General features: G+C 41.4%; 1 long non-coding RNA gene across 1 annotated transcript in view; it reads left to right on the top strand.

Moving 5' to 3' along the window:
• LOC106828802 (uncharacterized) overlaps positions 1 to 17,048 on the top strand; it is a 29,722-nt gene extending 12,674 nt beyond the window's left edge. Inside the window, exon 3 of the long non-coding RNA XR_011502944.1 lies at positions 1,545 to 17,048. This is a non-coding gene — a long non-coding RNA (uncharacterized lncRNA). The remainder of the gene's footprint in view (positions 1 to 1,544) is intronic.
• Positions 17,049 to 18,411: the final 1,363 nt, after the last annotated feature.

The following is an 18,411-nucleotide window of genomic DNA, read 5'->3' as shown; positions in this document are numbered from 1 at the left end:
GACTATGGCGGAGTATGTGAGGGACTCCACGAGCGCTGTAACTGCAGAGCCCTAGGTCGGGCCACACCATGTCTGGGCAAGGGCCAGAACCGGCATGGGCATTGCCACAGCATGGGCTGTGCTCTAGTAAAGGGGTCTAGACCTTTCTCTCTGGACCAATTCCTTCTAGACCTGGCATTGGAAACACAGCTCACCCTTGTCCTCCTCTGGACTAAGCCTCTGGAGTCTTTAGACAATTTGGGGAAAGTATGTATTTGACTTTCTGCTGATAGGGTGAGTAAGGATCTAAGGAATTATAAAAATAAAAGTTATGACTATAGGAATAAAATGGTTTTGTGGATTAGGCCATACAATATGGTCTATATTACCCAAATATTCTGCAATAAATATGTGTTATTTTATAAAGAGAAGTTACTTTTACAAGCCCTATATACCAAATTACCTTGAAAACAGAGTGTATGATCTTTGATGCATAATCAATATAAAAGTAGTAAAAATATTGATATAGAGATTTCTATATATTAATCTTATAAAATCTCTTGATATTATCACTAGTCTCTCGAAGTGTCTAAATAAGGTTTGTTTCCTTGACAAAAAGAACTTTGCTATCCTGTGAGCATAGGCAGCCTGGTCAAAAAGTCAACACGATCATATCGAAGTTGGTGGTGTGCTGTGTGACCCATTCCACACAACCGGCGGAGGGAAGTTAAATTGTCTGTAATCTGCTTCATCTGGTTGGGTAGCTGAGTGTCTGGGAAGACACTGTTTCTTCCTCATCTAGAACTCTGCAAACTCATCCAACATCTTCAGGGGAATCTAAGTGAGTCATTCTTTACAAATTCCTCAGATTTTTGTAGCGGAAACTCATGCTTGGCCTCTTGAAATATTAAACAGATAAAATCCACAAAGTAGTATTATCCTTTCTGAATCCACACTGAGGTTTTCCTTGAGAGCAATCTTAAAGAAGACTGGATTCTTTCACCAGAGTGCATCAGTGTACATCAGCTGCTTATCTAACTTCCCCACTAGATTTGAAACTCCTAGGAGGCAGGGCTGTGTCTTGATGGCTTTCAACCCTTCAGCATTTGACCTGGTACAGAGCATGTAGTGGCTGCCCAATAGATGTCTGGTGACTTACTGTCTTTTGAGGAAGGTAGGTTGGCAGGGTCAGGCACAGCTGGGAGTGATGCTCTGCATCATTTCGGACCAAAACATTCCTTCTACTACTTGAATATGTCATATGATTACTTCTGGGTTCTTCACTGTACTTCAGATGTTGACAGTTTGGATAATTGAACTTGATAAAAGAACTATGATTGTGCTTTGTTGTCAGAAAACTTGCGAAGTCAATGCTTTAGGAAAGACTTTTCATTACAGATAAGAGAAGTGAACCTCAGGCCGAGGGCAGAGGCAGCCCAGTCTCCTGAGGGACTAGAGCCAAGAGCCAGGAAAACTGTGGGAAGCCAGGAAGCATGCACTCTCTCTTTCTCTTCTCTGCTCTTCTCTCTGTAGATTTATTTTTCTTTCCCTTTCTCTTTCTGCAGATGTTTTCGCTCCCTCAAGGCACATAGCCCCAGTCACTGCTGATCCACAGCCCAATGTACATCTTTTCTGTCAGAGTAACGAGGACAGACAGAGATAAGCATTTCTGTGTCAATTCCAAAGTCCTGTCAGAAAGACTCTGATCTGCCTAACTCGGGCCAGGGGGATACTCTTCAGAAAAATGTGCACTGTCTACACTGCTAGTTAAAACCCAGTTGTACTGTTGGGCTCTATATTCTCAGAAGTCTCTGAGGGTTCCTTCCTTGAAGAGTGAAGAGCCATAACAGATGGACGTACCCCATCAGGCCCATCTCTCTGGGCACCTCGAACACTTCTCTTGACCTCGGCCTTAAGGGGAGACTGAGGGTGCCCAGGACATCGCAGCACAGTCTGCTGGTCCAGCGCCTTCTCCAAGCCCTTCCGGATGGTGTAGTGTGACGAGTCTAAAATGGAGTAAATAATCTGCGGAAATTCAGTGATGTCAAAGGACTCCAAAGTCACGCTGTGATTTCAGGGACACCCGGGAACACGAGGCGGCCGACAGCCCCAGAGGCGAGTGTGCAGCTGCCAGGGGAGCAGCTGGTGGGGCTCCGGCGGGGCTGGGCCGGGAGGAGGCGAGCAGGAGCGAGGGCGGCGGCGGCGGCCTCCTCGCGCAGTCTGTTTCGCTCTGCTTATTAGGTTGGCACACGGATTGAGAAATGTACGTCTAAATCTATTTCTGGCTTTTAAATGTGTGAAGGAAACACATAACTTTATTATCTTATTTTTGTCAAGTTAAAGACAGAGACAGATGCCCCTGAAGCGCGTGCATTCTATAAAGAGCTCCTATTCTTCAGTGGTGCATCTTTGGAAGCAAAAATCAAGGACAAATAGGTCACCTCCTCTAAGTTTTCTGGAGGAATATTGGCAATAAAAAGAAGAGAGTCGGCCCTGGTAACTAATGGAGATGAGGGAAATAAAACCAGGGAAGATGTTGAAATTTTTTTTTTTAAGGGAAAACCAATGACGTAAGTGTTGATGTATTATGAATGTTATTATTTGTTAAATGCCAGAAATACTGCAGATATAAATAACCTTTTAAAATTTAGTGAGAAACGTACGAATGCTTGGAGAAATTCCCGCACCAGAAGTGTTTGGAAATCTTCAAAGCTTAATATCCTTTTGTGAATGGTCAGAGTAAATTAGGAATGAAAGAAATCTGGAAAAATAAAAACACATTGCCAATACAACAGCTAGCTTCCTGGGAGGGGTCGTTATATAACTTAACTTCAACTGTAGGGCCTCACAGTCAAGAAAATCATATAAAATAAGATGCTGTAGACTTTGATTTATTAAAAAGTATTTTTGAGCACATGCTGTGTGCCAGGCCCTGTGGTAAACCCGGGGAATATCCTGGTAAATAAGATGGACGCTGTCCCTACACGCGTGTCCCCACCCAAACTTTGAGTTGATCAGGGAAAATTTCATAAAATCACCACATCAAATAGCTGCGTAAGACCCAAGAGGTCAGTTAATCCAAACTTTTATTTTACAAATGAGGAAGCTGAGACCCAAATATTGTATAGGTGACACTGGCTGTGTTCTTCGCCTCTCTATTTTTGCTGTCTAAAAGAAGCATTTTTTGTCTTATAGGTTCTTCTAAACTTCTAAAATTGTATGCCACGTTACAAATGTAGATATTAATCCATTTTAAGATACTCTTTATAAACTTTCAATATTCCTGTGCTTTTCTGGAAATGAAACAGGAAATGAAATGAAAAAAAAAAAAACCCGAGGTCCAATTTTCAATGTCTAATCCAGTTTTTTTCAGGAAGTGTTAGCCATGTGATCCTATTACCGTCAAAAACAGTCATATTGTGTGATACTGACCATCTGTTTAGGATATGGCAGACACACTTGGAAAATCCAGAACAATGGGGACTCAAAACCATCATTGGTTAGAGAGGTTATCAGTCCAAGAAGATGCGCCTGGGGTCGGATGATGAGGCTTTATTAGATGGACCATCTGGGTTTCATGCCTACCTGTGCTCCAGCCTCCAGTGAAAACTGTGTGTCCCTTGGGTGTCTGACCTGCAGCACAACTTTTAGCACAATGCCTGCCACCCACGAGGATGTTGTGACAATTGCTGAAGTAGATGCTATAAAGCATTCTGAGCAATTCAAAAGAAGGGTGCTGTGTAACTACCCAAAATTATTATACACCCACAGGGACAGCTCTTTTTTCTGTACATGCTCTTAATATGGTAACATAAAAGGGCACCCCTCAGGGTACATTTGAATGTCTGCATGTGCTTCATTCCATTTGTTATTCATTCTAACTTTTAAACTGATTATTATTTTCAGGATATTAACCTGGCCCTAAAGGGAACCTATCATCTGTATAATAATGATATGTCACCATGTTTGAAAGAGAGAAGTATTGGGGTTTCTAGAGGCCATCTATCTGTTAATCTATGACTAGAATGAATTTGGTCTTGATTTCCTATCTGAATCCGGATCCTTTGGCCATGGACTCAGATATGTTGGAAACACATGCTTGAAAATCTATTTGGCTGGATGACTTGGATTAAAGCTGAAAATTTTTTTTTAAAAAAAGCACAACTAAACACAAGCTAATAAGTGTAAATACCTGACAGCATTGAAACTGTCAGGGGTGCCGGTGACCTGAGCCATCACAGGTTAGTTCTGTACAGCTCCCTTTATTTTTCTTTCTTTCTTTTTTTCAAACAACAGGTTTATTGAGATGTAATCCATATACCAAAAAATTTACTCTTTTAAAGCGTACAATTCAGTGTTTTTAGTATATTCACAAAGTTATACAACCATCAGCCCAAATTCCACAACATTTTCATCACCCCAAAAAGAAGCCCTGTACCCACTGAGAGGCACTCCCTATTCCTCCTCTCCCAAGCTCCTGGCAACCACTAATCTACTTTCTATCTCTATGGATTTGCCTCTTCTGAACATTTTGTATAAATGGAATTATACAATACGTGGCCTTTAGTGTCTGGCTTCTTTCGCTCAGAATAATGCTTTCAAGGTTCACCCATCTTCATTCCCTTTTTTTTTTTTTTTTTTGAGGAAGATTGGCCCTGAGCTAACATCTGTGCCCATCTTCTTCTACTTTATATGTGGGACATCTACCACAGCATGGCTTGATAAGCGGTGCCTAGGTCCACACCTGGGATCCAAACCAGCGAACCCCAGGCTACCGAAGCAGAGCATGCGACTTAACCACTATGCTACCGGGTTGGCGCCATCTTCATTCCTCTTTTATGCCAAATAATATTCTGTTGTATGAATATACCACATTTTGTTTATCCATTCATCAGTTGATGGACATTTGGTTTTTTCCACCTTTTAGCTATTATGAATAATGCCATTATGATTATTAGTGTACAAGCTTTTATGGGGACGTATGTTTTCAATTCTCTTGGATGTATATCCACAACTAGAATTGCTAGGTCATATGGAAACTCTGTGTTTAACTTTTTGAGGAACTGACTGTCTTCCCAAGTGACTGCATCATTTTACATTCCAACCAACAAAAAATAAGGGTTCAGATTTCTCCATATCCTTGTCAATATTTGTTATTGTCCAAATTTTTTATAGTAGCCATTCTAGTGGGTATGAAGTGGGATCTCATTATGGTTTTGATTTGCATTTCCCTGATGACTAATGATTTGAGCCTCTGCTCATGTGACTGTTGGTCTTTTGTATATCTTCTTTGAGGAAATATCTGTTCAAGTCCTTTGCCTATTTTTTATTGAGTTACTTCCCGTTTTACTGTTGAATTTTAAGAATTCTTTATATTTTCTCATCTAAGTCCCTTATCACATATGTGATTCACAGATATTTTGTTTCATTCTGTAAATTGTCTTTTCCCTTTCTTGAAGTGAAGCGCAAAAGTTTTTGATTTTGAAGATGTCCAATTTATCTTCTTTTGTTGTTGTTACTTGTGCTTTTGGTGTCATATCTAAGAAACCGTTGCCTAATCCAAGGTCACAAAGATTTATCCCTATGTTTTCTTCTAAGAGTGTTGTAAATTTAATTCCTACATTTAGGTCTCTGATCCATTTTGAGGCAGTTATTCTGTATGATGCAAAGTCTATTCTTTTGCAGGTAGATATCTAATTGTCCCCTTGAATTGTCTTGACTGGCTACCTTACAGAAAATCAATTGACCGTAAATGTAAAGGTTTGTTTCTGGACTGCCAATTCTATTCCATTAATCTATGTCTAGCCTTATGCCACTACCACACAGTCTAGATTATGGTAGCTTTGTAGTAGGTTTTAAAATAGGGAAGTGTGAGATAATTTCTGTAAAAAAGCCAGCTAAAATTTTGCTGTGTATTACATTGACTCTGTAGATCAATTTGGGGAGTACCACCATTTTAACAATATTGAGTCTTCCTATCTATGAACCTGGGTGTCTTTCCATTTATTTAGATCTTCTTTAATTTCTTTCAGTGATGTTTTCAGTGTACAAATCTTTACTTATTTTGTTACATTTTTTCCTATTTTATTCTTTTTGATGTTACTGTAAATGAAATTATTTTCTTCATTCCACTTTCACATTGTTTGTTGCTAGTATATAGAAATAGATTGACATTTTATGTTGATCTTGTATCCTGAAACCTTCAACGTTGTTTATTAATTCTAATATTTTTTTAGATTCCTTAGGATTTTCTATATACAAGATCATAGCATCTACAAATAGAGATAGTTTTGCTTTTTTCTTTCCAATCTAAATGGCTTCTATTTCTTTTTCTTGCTTAATTGCCCTGTCTAGAGCCTCCAGCACAGTATTGAACAGAAGTGACAAGAGTGGATATCTTTGTCTTTTTCCTAGCTTTAGAAGGAAAGCAGTTTTTCACCATCATTTATGATGTTAGCTGTGGGTTTTTTGTAGATGAACTTTATCAGGCTCAAGAAGTTCCCTGTATAGCTCTCTTTAAACGCCATTGATGAGCAGGGCTGAATTGTTAAAACTAATGAGATCTGAAAGTTCTTTTGGGACTTCACGTCCTTTTCATATTGGAATAATATGTGGAAACAATATCCACTGGAGACAGCTTATCCGTTTTTTCTGGGAAAGGCTGCATGTTGCAGAAGGACTTTTCTATATCTCTCTTTTCCTATCCCCCAAGCATTCCTTATCTCTCACCACTTGAGAGCAATCAACTGATTGTGGTAGGTAAATATAATAGCTTGTTTCTGCACTATCCTTAAGCTTGTAGGATGCAGTACATTTGCACATAAATTTCAATATCACATATGCCATGGATATTATATAAAATAAGCTGCAGGAAGTTAGTAAAGCTGTCAACTCTAGAAAACCATCTCAACAAACTTCTAAGAAGAAAAGACATTATCAGATCCAACTGAGAGTTTAGTTCTCAGGGGATCTGGTAAATTAGGACTTGCTCTACATCCTGGAAAAAGAATTGCTGATTTGGTGGTGGTGATGATAATGATAACAACGAGACAACATCATCAGTTTACAGTATACGAGCTGCCAGGTGCTAAGTGGTACCTTTAAGAAGCTGAGGCCCAAGAGCCAGCACAGGACAGGCCACCCAGATAAAAACAGTCCCAGCCATGGAAGACACAGTATGGCAGAATTAATTGAATGGCTTTGGTGCTATTCTCTAACTTCTATTTTCTAACTATTCTCAAACTTCCTATTGCCTCTTAGCTTGCCATTTTCCCCAGTAGTCAGTGTTCATCTCTCACTCTCAGATTTTTGCACTTCCCCTTTAGCTCTGTGTAATGTCTGGGGACCAATCAGTACTGCCCTGGGCTGCCCCACGAACCTCCCTTAGCAGAATAGAAACACCACATGTCTCCTGTTTCTGGAACTGATCCTGCACACACCTCAGCTTTGACTCTGCCTTGCATTATTTATGTATGACAATTACACTCTAAAAAGCAAACCATACATTTAAAAAATCTTTAAAGTTGCCCTCGTGCTTTCAGAGCCTAGTAACAAATGGGTTGCTTGAGTCTTAATAGCAAGACCAATTCTGCCCTTTGAATTTTGAGAACCGGCTTTGCTACCTTTGATAGAAGAGAGATGATTCTTTGTTTATTCCCATTCCTCCAACTCCCAACATTTTTGGAAGAATTGTAGGGATAAAAGGACTTTAAAAGAACAAAGAAACTTCCTCTGCTTTTAGATGAAACTATAGCCCAATCTCAGAGTAAGTTAGAAGTTAGGTAAGTGGGAATGACCTCCTTTGTCTAAAGATGATGTCATTTATCCCTATCTAATAACTCCTGCTTGGGGAGGGAGGAGAGGAGGGGTGATGGAAGAAGTAGGGACTGGGATACACAAAACGCACAGCAGTACTATACTTTCCTCGGGTCTCAGTGCGGGAGTTTGGGTATCTCTCATGAAGTGCCATTGATGTCTGTGAGAAATATATTTGTAGTGCTCCATGCTGGCCTGGAGACTCCAAGTACTGCTAGGAACTGATGATAAGAACCAAGGAACTGCCTAGAACACCTGGCAAAGGGTAAAGAACTGATAGACAAACGGAGGTGAGGCTTGACTTGTAATTTGGGCCACACTAAGCAAACAGTGAGTCAAAGCAGTGGAAAGACAGGATGATTTTGCTAAAGCCTGATGAGTTATCACACTAAGTTGAGAGCAAAGGGGAGAACCTGCTTGGGTCTTGGGCTTCTGACCTAGCTCTCGGGTCTTGGGCTTCTGACCTAGCTCTATCATGAAACAGCACATTCCCAGAGGTTTCTCATGTGGCCTCCCTAAAAATCCCAGGAAAGGGATTTTCCATTTAGCTACTTGACAATAAAATTTCAGTCCTGATTTTCAGGCAGTTTAAAGAAAGGACAATAGCTAATGTCATAGAAAAAGCCTGAAAACTGAAACAATTAAGGAAATGATCGTGAAACTCTAAAAACCATTTCCAAGATTGAATCATAAAAATGTAGGCTGAAAACTTAAGAGTGATAATCATGGTGATGAGGACAAAGAAGCCTGTACTGCAACCAAAGAAATCATTGAGTTCCCACACGGCTATCCTAAGAGAGATGAGACTCTAGCCTAAAGGAAACATCAAAACTTGTTTTTAAAAAATGTATAGTCTTGTTATTTTCCAGACAATTTGCACTTGGGGGTTCCTTCTGAGTAAATTTCCCCAGAGAAATATTATGTTCTCTTAGTCTGAGGATGTAGATAGGGCACATAGGGTTAGAGCAAGAAATGGAAATGACATTCAAATTAAATCAAGGTCAAGTGGAATTCTGTGCAGGTGAAATGTTTTCCAATCAGTGTATGTTCCTAATCTCTCTGATAGGCGTAAGTTAGTTGTGGGCAAGTGTGGGTAGGATGCTGTAGGGTGGGAGTGGAGGTCAATTCTGGCATCCTTAAAACCACAGGAGTAGAAAGTGAAAGGAAGAACATAAAATCCACTTTTGGTGTTCCATCTGGATTGCCCCAAACCATTTCCAAATAGATAATACTTTCTCAACAATACTTCTCAGAAAAAAATATTACTGAGCCTCCAAATAGAGCCTGGCTTCAGATGACATAAAAGCCTTGGACTTTAATTAAAACTGAAGTGAAGTGGGCTACCTAAGGGCTATGAATTGAAGTGTTCATAAATCCAATTATTCAAATATCCTAAAAATTATTTTTAGGAAAAAAGTCACAAAACATAGTAATAGTACACAGATAATGTTACTAAGGAGCAATGTTTATGAGAAGCAAGTCGCAGCGTTAAGATTAGGAAGTCAGCTCATGGGTCCTGTATCTGTGAGAGCCAAGGGGCCTGCGGAGGGACCCGGAAGTACAGTCCTTCATCCCGGCGGTGAGCATTCCCTCTGATGGTTTGGGGTGGTGAGCAGGTCGCCGGGCCACGTGAACCACAGTTTATGAAGCCCCGTATTTGTGTGTAAGAGTTTACAGTTCTAATCAATTACAACTTGAGATAGGATTTCATTTTAACACATTAAAGTCTTGACACAGTTTATTATATACTGAATTATTGTGCTGCATCATAGACATAAATATTAACTTTGTATTTTTTTCTTCTCATTTTGCCATTTCTCCAACATCTAAAACTAAGGCCCGTGTTTATTAGTTCCTAATGCCAAGCACTATTTAAACATCATCCTCTTCCTTCTTAGCTTTCTCGTCATATGCATGCTTATTTGATTCAGCATCTGCCCCTCGGTGCCTGAGCCCATGCTCCTGGCCTGGGATTCTCTGTGCCGAAGTATTTCATCCTGGCATTGCCCTGCTATTGCTTCATCCCATCCGCCCATACTCCAGGATTTGGGAAACTGCTTTCTGCTCCCATTTCCACTCGTTGTGCCTTGGGTGACGAAAGGCTTGAGGCGGCAGGAACTCTGGGTCATGACATTAAACATTCACAGAAGGGCAACAGTAACATTACTGTGTTGTAGATCGGGAAGAGGGAGACCAGGATGGCAAGTGCAGGGTGAAGAAGGGAAGGGAGGGGTCGGCCCAGCAAGAATAGGCTGGGGATTCCTGGAGACCTTAGCTTCTTCTCTAAATTATAGTAAAGTGCCAATGGCATCCCAGCACCAGGAGACCAAAGCGAGCAAGAAGAGACCTTTTTGAAGCTATAGTGAATGGTGTGATATGTCACCCAGATCCCCTTCCAGGAATAAAGGTCTTTTCCCCCAGATGCCAGGCATGCTGATGGCCAACAGCCCTCAGTTGTCAGCCTTCTTTAGAATTGTCCGGGCTGAAGAGAGCTGCCTGCCCCTCAGTCACAGCTCTTTCTTGTGGCACTCCACAGCCAATGACTGGTCAGATATAAAGGCCATCTCCTTCACCTGACAAAGGACATCTCTGAAGGTCCATCTCAGCTTCAGAGTTCACTGTGGGGCTCAGTTGAGGCTTTCCCTGAGACTTCATCACAGCCCAACTTCTCCCGCTGCCCATGCTTCTTCCCCTTCCTTTCCGCGGGTGGTGCTGTAAGAGCCCTGCCTAGTACACTCTATGCGCCAGGCTCCATCTTAGTCTGCTCCCTGGCGAGCCCAACCTGCGGGACTGAGCTTGTGCATCTATAAAACACAGGGGTTATGACACCAAAAGCACAAGCAACAAAAAAAGAAATGATGAATTGGACTTCATCAAAATTAAAAACTTTTGTGCATCACAGGACACTATCAACAGAGTGAAAAGGCAACCCATGGAATGGGAGAAAATATTTGCAAATCATATATCTGATAAAGGACTAATATCTAGAATATATCAAGAACTTCTACAACTCAACAACAAAAAACAAACAACCCAATTAAAAAATGGGCAAATGACTTAGACATTTCTCCAAAGAAAGTATACAGATAGCCAATAAACACATAAAAAGATGCTCAACTGATTGTTAGGGAAATGGAAATCAAAACCACAATGAGATACCACTTCACACTCATTGGGGTGGCTATCATAAAAGAAAACAAAACCAAAAAACAAAAAAATAGCAAGAATTGGTGAGGATGTGGAGAAATTGGAACCCTTGTGCATTGCTGGTGGGAGTGTAAAATGGTGGAAGTTCCTCAAATAATTAAAATAGAATTACCATATGACCCAGCAATTCTACTTCTGGGTATATACCCAAATTGAAAACAGGGACTCAAACAGATATTTGTACACCCATGTTCATAGAAGAATTATTCACAATAGCCAAAAGGTGGAAACAGCCCAAATGTCCATGAACAGATGAATGGATCAAAATGTGGTTTATACATACAATGGAATGTTATTCAACCTTAAAAAGGAAAGAAATTCTGACACATGCTACAACATGGATGAACCTAGAGGACAGTATGCTAGTTGAAATAAGCCAGTCACCAAAGGACAATACTGTATACTGCCACTTACATGAGGTACCTAGAGTAGTCAAATTCACAGAGACAAAAAGTAGAGTGGTGGTTGCCAGAGGCTGGGAGGAGGAGGGACGGGGAGTTAGTGTTGAACAGATATAGAGTTTAATTTTGGAATAATAAAAAAGTTCTGGAGATGGGTGGTGGCCATGATCACAATAATGTGACGGTACTTAATGCCAATGAAATATACATTTGAAAATGTTTAAGATGACCAATTTTATGTATATTTTACCAAAATAAGAAATTAATTAATTAAGAAAATCCAGGGGTAGGATCAGATGTGCTTTCAGTTTCCCCCATCCTAAAGGTCCATGACTACATTTAGTTACCTTTGCAGCCAAATTTGGGTTGGTGTGATTTCAGGCTCTAGATTGTAGCACTTCTCAATTTCAGCTGCATATTAGAATCACTTTGGGAGCTTTAAAAAAAAATGGTGTTTCAGTTCCACCCATAGTGATTTATATCTAATTGTCTAGGGACCTACCTTCCGTGGTATTTTTAAAAGCTCCCCATGATCCCCATATGCAAACACGGTTGAGATTTACCAGGCTAGAAGAACCCCAGCCCACACCTTCCCCATCCACTTGCTATTGCCCCTGAGGATTGGCCACCTGCTTATCTTTCTAGCCTCATCTTTCTGACTCACCCTCTCCTACACACACCCAAGCTACAGCTGAACCAAATGACTTGTCATTTATCCTCTCAAACCCCGTCTGACTTCTGTCTCTGCACGTTTCCTCTGACAATATGGTCCTCTGGCTGACTCCAGCCCTAATGGGCCTCTCTGCGCCACGTGCCTTCCTCTGAACTCTGGAAACACTTCACATGTAAGCCCCTGTAGTGCTGATCTTATCACACAGGTGGGAAATCCCGCTCCCAAGTGGTGGGATCCAGTCTTTCTTTCCGTGTTCCCAGGTGTGAAGCAAGACATTAAGGAAGTTATCAGGAGATATTAGTTAAACAAATAGGTTTCTTTAATAAGAGATAATTCATTCTGCAGTTAAGTAGCAATGTTTAAGTAAATACATTGGGAAGAATTAGCATCTCGGTATAAATAAGGCAGTTTTCTTTTAACACTAATTGGGCCATTATTATGTGTCTGGGATTGTGCTAATGCTTTACTTAGAGTTTCTTATTGAATCTCCATGGCAACCCTAGGAGGCAGGTATTGTCATCTCCATGTTATAAGTGAGGGAACAGTTTCACACAGGTTAAGAACCTGCCCAGGATCCCAGCAGCAGAGCTGCAAGTTTCCTTTTGGATACAAGTGATGATTCTAGATCCTTTCTGATTTGGGAAAGGGGACAGAGCAAAAATATGGGAGGTTCCTGAGAATCTAAAAGGAGGAGAGGGGCTGTTACTGGTAGGAAAAAGGAACTAAAAAGAGAAGAGTTCACAGACACACAAACTTTGAAATCTTGCCTATTTTGCTCAGGCCTCAGCTTAATTGTGAGTAGGTATTTAAGTGGCAAGCACAAGGCTGGAAAGTGGACACTACGAGACCCTTGTTCCTCAGATACACTCAATTAAATCCAGCCCAACAATATTTATTGTGGATGTTATGTGCCAGAAACAGCGCAAGATGTCTGAGTTCCAAGCAGAGACCATACGAGATCTTTGCCCATATAGAGTTCTCTGTCTAGTAGGGGCGAGAGGTACACCATCAACAGACACTTCAAGTTCAATGTTACATGTTCTTATAATCAAGGTATGTATCGACAGCTGTGGAAGTGCAGAGGGACCAAGTTTTCCAGAGAAGTCAGAGAGGGTTTTATAGCGGAACTGACATTTGAACTTGAATTTGGTGTGTGAATAGGGGGTGGCCACGTGGAAAAAGAAAATGAAAGTTCAGCAGGTGCAAAAGCATAGACTCAAAGGACGTAGTAGGTTGGGGATGGGCCAGGGAGTCAGAGTTGTGGTAGGGAATACTGAGATGGGAATAGGGACAGATTGTGAGGGGTCATCTATGCCATGTTAAATTCACTTTATCCTGTGAATTTATAAGCAAGAGAGTGACATAATTAAATGTGTATTTTAGAAAAAAATATTTTGATGGCAACATGGAGGTTGAATGAGAAAACAGAACTCTTGCAAAATGAAAAATGAGAGTCTGGGCATGGCTCTGCACCATATGTGCATATATGTATGCGTATATGTATGTATATGTGGGCAAAAGAATCTGTAGGAGTTGGTGGCCAATTTTTTAAAAAGAGAAAGAGAAATAGGGAAAAGTCAAGGGTCCCATGTTTCTAGTTTAAGCAACTGACTTGATTGAATGAAAGACTGAGTTTTGCGCTCAGTCTTCATCCCGTGGAATGTGAAGTACCCAAGAGACATTCAGGTGGAGGCAGAAATAATGTAGGAGGCATAATGATGTGGCCCAAGATGTCAGGTTAGGGCGGCAGCAGTAGAAAAATGTTATCAAATTTTTAAAAAATGAGTGCCAGACTCCCAGACAGCATGAAAACACAGCCAGGAGTAGATCTGGGCTTTGGAGCTGAAGAGACCCAAGCTTCCTGATTTTGCCACTTAGTGTTGTGGAGGAAGATGGTACCTGCCTCTCTGAAGCTCTCGTGTAAAATGGAAACAACATTAACCTATCTTGCAGAGGTGTGTTCAGATTAGCAATAATATTTGCAATGCTCTGAGTTGGCACATGATAGTTTTGTTAAAGCTCATGGATGGAAAGAGTTTGGTTAAAGTTGGGAGAGGGGACTGGCCTGTGTTCAAAAGAAAGAAAAAGAGGCCAAGGAAGAGACTATTGCTTAAAGTGCCTGGAGTAAGGCAAGGTGGAGAAATGGATTGTCAAGATCTACAGCCCCGTTCAGGTCCCAGAAGTAGGTGTTTGGGGTAGGAAAAAGCCCATGACCATGTTTTCCATTTGATCCCCTCTAGTCACCCTCAAAGGATTAAAATCATTGTCTTGTTAGGGTTGGTCTTCAGGGTGACCCTATCTATGCCCCTTTCCCACCCACTCCTCAAGAAGGAAAGCAGAAAGGGAAGGAGGCACCTGTAGATGGACAGAAGGACCATCCCGCCTGCTTATTCATACCTGGATTTCCTTTCAGAGTGTAACACATTCTTTCATTTTATAATAAATAAAAAATCAAATGAAATTCATTAATCCCAAATTATAATCAGTTGATTAACTTACAACTAAAAATGATTAAAATGAGGTTCTTTCTATTTTGATCAGAGGAAGGAATGGAAAGGGTAGGGGAGATTTGAACATAGAAAAGGGAAGGATGGTTGAGAGAGTTGTTAAAAAAGGGAAGTTAAAAGAAAACAGGTGAAGAGTGGGAATATAGAAAACACACTTCAGACTTTGGGTAGAGTTGGTTTCCGGTATTTCACAAGACATTAGCTGCATGTAAGATTTTTGTTCTATGCAGCTGCCAACAGTGGCAGCTGTGCATCTAGAAATTTGTAAAGCTGTAGTTGTTATAATGCTGCTGACTTTGTTCTAAAGGAGCTTTGTTTGCTGAGAATTCATAGAGCTATCATAGCACTCTCTACCTTCCTAAATGCTCAGGCTCCCCAGATATCAATGTTCAGGGCAACTCAACACACACTGACGCGTGTAGACTACAAGTGAGAGAACACGCTGGGGAATAAGAGGAGTGCAAGTAGTCTCTGTCCTCAAGGAGCTTCCAGTGTGGAGAGAAGGTGGGTAGCAGCTGTGGGGGTGAAAGCAGAAGATGAGGATGAGGAAGGCAGATGAACAGTGGCCACATAAACAAAGACATTTATCAATTCCCCGACATGACTGAGGCCTTGACCCACTTGCAATCATTAGGTAATCACTGAAACAAATCCAGCTAAATTATTCAGAAATCTCCAAATGCCAATTCCATTTAATTTTAAATAACAAGCATCCCTGAGAGGAATGATTTTCGGAATGATGACTAAGGGAAAATATTTTTCCAGCAGGGTTTCTGCACAGGAAAAAATTCAGTGCTTCCATCCCCACATCCCACACCCCACATTCCACACCGCTTGGTGTAAAAATATTTGTATTTAAATAATTTTAAATGTCATGCGTTTATAATTAAAAGCAATTCTGTGCTGAGAGGGACAGAAATTACTGACTTTAAATCAATGAGAAAAAATAAATTTTCCTCAAAGGAAAATTTCCTGAGATTCAAAGAGAGTTTAAATCAAGGTAATGAGATATAAGTGCATCAGTTGCATATGATCTCTGGTGTGACCACTGATACAACTCCCCACCTCCAGCAGCAGGAGGACATAGGGCATTCCAGCAAGAACCCTTTGTTTCTCCCAAAGAGTCTCTCCTTTCTCCCTTCTCCTTCTCGCATTTAAGTTCCTAAGCACTAGATTTGCACAAAATGTTTTCTTTCCCTTCAAAACTACACTCCTACCCCTGGTTGGTGGGATCCTTCTCATTGAACAGCTCCTGATGCCTGCTCAACATCCCTTTTGTAACACAGCAGCCTCTCTCCCCATTCTCCACTGCAGCCAGGGAGATGCATTCCCTCGGCCACACTGATTGGTTCACCAGGGCATGGACTGGAAGATCGGTCAGTCAAAGCCTCCTCCAAGGAAGATGGGGAGGGGGTATTCCTGATGACTTTGGGCACTCCTCGGACTCTCCTCTGCCTGTGGTGGTTAATTTCTGTGTCGACCTGCCTAGCCTATGGTGCCCAGTTGTTTGGTCAAATACCAGTCTAGACATTTATCTGAAGGTATTTTTTCAGATGTGATTAACATTTAAGTCAGTAGACTTTGGATAAAGCAGATTACCCTCCGTGAAGTGAGCAGCCTCATCCAATCAGTTGAAGGCCTTGAGAGCAAAGACAGGTTTCCCAAGAAGGAATTCTCCTCAAGACTGCAACATCGAGACACTGCCAGAATTTCCAGCCTGCTGCCCTGCAGAACTCAGACTCAAGACTACAACTTCTATCTTACCCGAATTTCCAGCCTGCCGGCCTGCCCTACAAATTACCCTCCCAGTCACGGGAGAAAATGCCTTAAAATAAATAAATCTCTTCTCTCTTCTCTCTCTCTGTCTTTCTGTCCTCCCCTTCCTCCCTCCCTCTACCACCTTCTCTCCCTCCTTTTCTCTTTCCCACTGATTCTGTCTCTCTAGAGAACCCTGACTAATACACTACCTGAGTCATCTTTTCACCCTCGAATTACCCAGGGTTCTATTTGTTTGTGTTTAAGCCAGCTTGAGTTGTGCTTCCATCACCTGTAACTAAGAGTCTTAAACATTCCTGGGTGTAAGTGGATAGAATCCCGTATAGGTTAATAAATGAAAGTTTCTCCAGAATTTTGCCTGAATTATTTGTTACTATACAACAAGCTACTCAAGGGCTGGGATTGTGTCTGCTGCTTTATTCTCTGACATTGCTTAGAATTCTTGGCATGTAGTCAGGTTAGTAAATGTTGGTTGAGCTGAATTATAGAAGGAGGTGATCTGGAGTGCTCGGCTCCTGGAATTGCCGTGGTAGCTGGTGATACAGATCCTTTGACATTTAAGAAGACCAAGAGTAACCAGAAGTTTTTATCATTTCGTTAAGTACCAGAGCAAGTAGCTTCAGCAATTATTATCTTCATGTAATTGCTTAGAAATTGTTGAAATGTATTTTTATTTATGTCCTTACATGTATATGTCTATTATCAATACACACTGGTTTCATTCTAGGTGTTTGGATTGGACTGTGCACACTTCTCAACCCCATTGAACCAGCACCCCTCCAAGGAGATTCCAGTCAAGACTGGGACAGCACCATCATTGCTACATAGTTGTATTGGTTTACGTGGCTTGTCTTAACAAAGCACCACAGACTGAGTGGCTTAAACAGCAGAAATCTATTGTCTCACAGTTCTGGAGACGAGAGGTCCGAGATCAAGGTGTCGGCAGGGCCTTAATCCCTCTGAAGGCACTAGGCAAGGATCATTCAAACCTCTCTCTTAGCTTCTGACAGTTCCTTGGCTTGTGGCAGCATAATTCCAGTCTTCACATGGTATTCTTCTTGTGTATGTGTGTGTGTCCCAATTTTCCCTTTTTATAAGGTCACCAGTTATGTTGGATTACAGGCCCATCCTACTCCAGGACGACCTCATTTTAACTAATTACGGCTGCAATGACTCTATTTCCAAATAAGGTCGTATTCTGAGATACTAGGGTTAGGACTTCAGCACATGAATTTGAGGGACACAATTCAATCCATAACAATTGTTTGTACTTCCTCAATTCATTCCTCAGCAGCCTTCACAGCCTCACAGCTTCACAGGCGCCAGAGCGGTGAATGACAGGAAGGCAGGAATGCTGGCTGCCAGAGCTAGGGAACACTTGCTAAGATTCTGGCCACTTGGTGGCTCTGTGATTGCTGCTACACATTCCTACGCCAACCAAATAATTTCTGTTCTGGCAGCACCAGCCTTGTTCCAAGACTAAGGCTGATAATCCTCCCGTGTGCCCCCCTTTAGCGAGTCTCCTCGCCTTCTCCAAAATCTAGTTGGTTTACACCTATTTCTTCTCCCTGCTTGAAAAGAATAATCAAGAAACAAGAATTAGAAACAACATAAAAAGAAAAGAATAGAGGAAGAGCAAGAGAGAATGTTTTTAAAATAACACTGTTTGTTAAAGATGGCAAATGTATTGTTTTCTGTGACACATAGAGCTGAGGTTAGAAACCTTCGAAGAGTAATTTTCCCAGGTTCTAAGTGCTTTGTACCACTCCCACCAGATAGAGGTGTAGGAGGTGACACACATGGCAGCAGTGAGGATGGCGTTCGGCAGTGGAAGAGCACGAGGGCCATGGTGCTGCTGGAAATCCTCTATATTGGTGCAGGAAGGGGCCATAGATCTGACTCTTGCCAAAGACAGTTTTCTTGGACGGCTGGAGAGAGGGAATGTAACTGGGATTGGGGGTTGGGGGAGCTTCAAGGAGACTGGTGAGTGGGGTGGAGACAACTTGCCTAGGGGACGCTGAAAATAAGCGCACATGCCATCTTTGTCATGCTT

Source organism: Equus asinus, chromosome 4 (assembly GCF_041296235.1).
Source record: "Equus asinus isolate D_3611 breed Donkey chromosome 4, EquAss-T2T_v2, whole genome shotgun sequence".
NCBI lineage: Eukaryota > Metazoa > Chordata > Mammalia > Perissodactyla > Equidae > Equus > Equus asinus.
The sequence above is the reverse complement of the archived record's forward strand: the minus strand, read 5'-3'. Positions and strand labels throughout refer to the sequence as shown.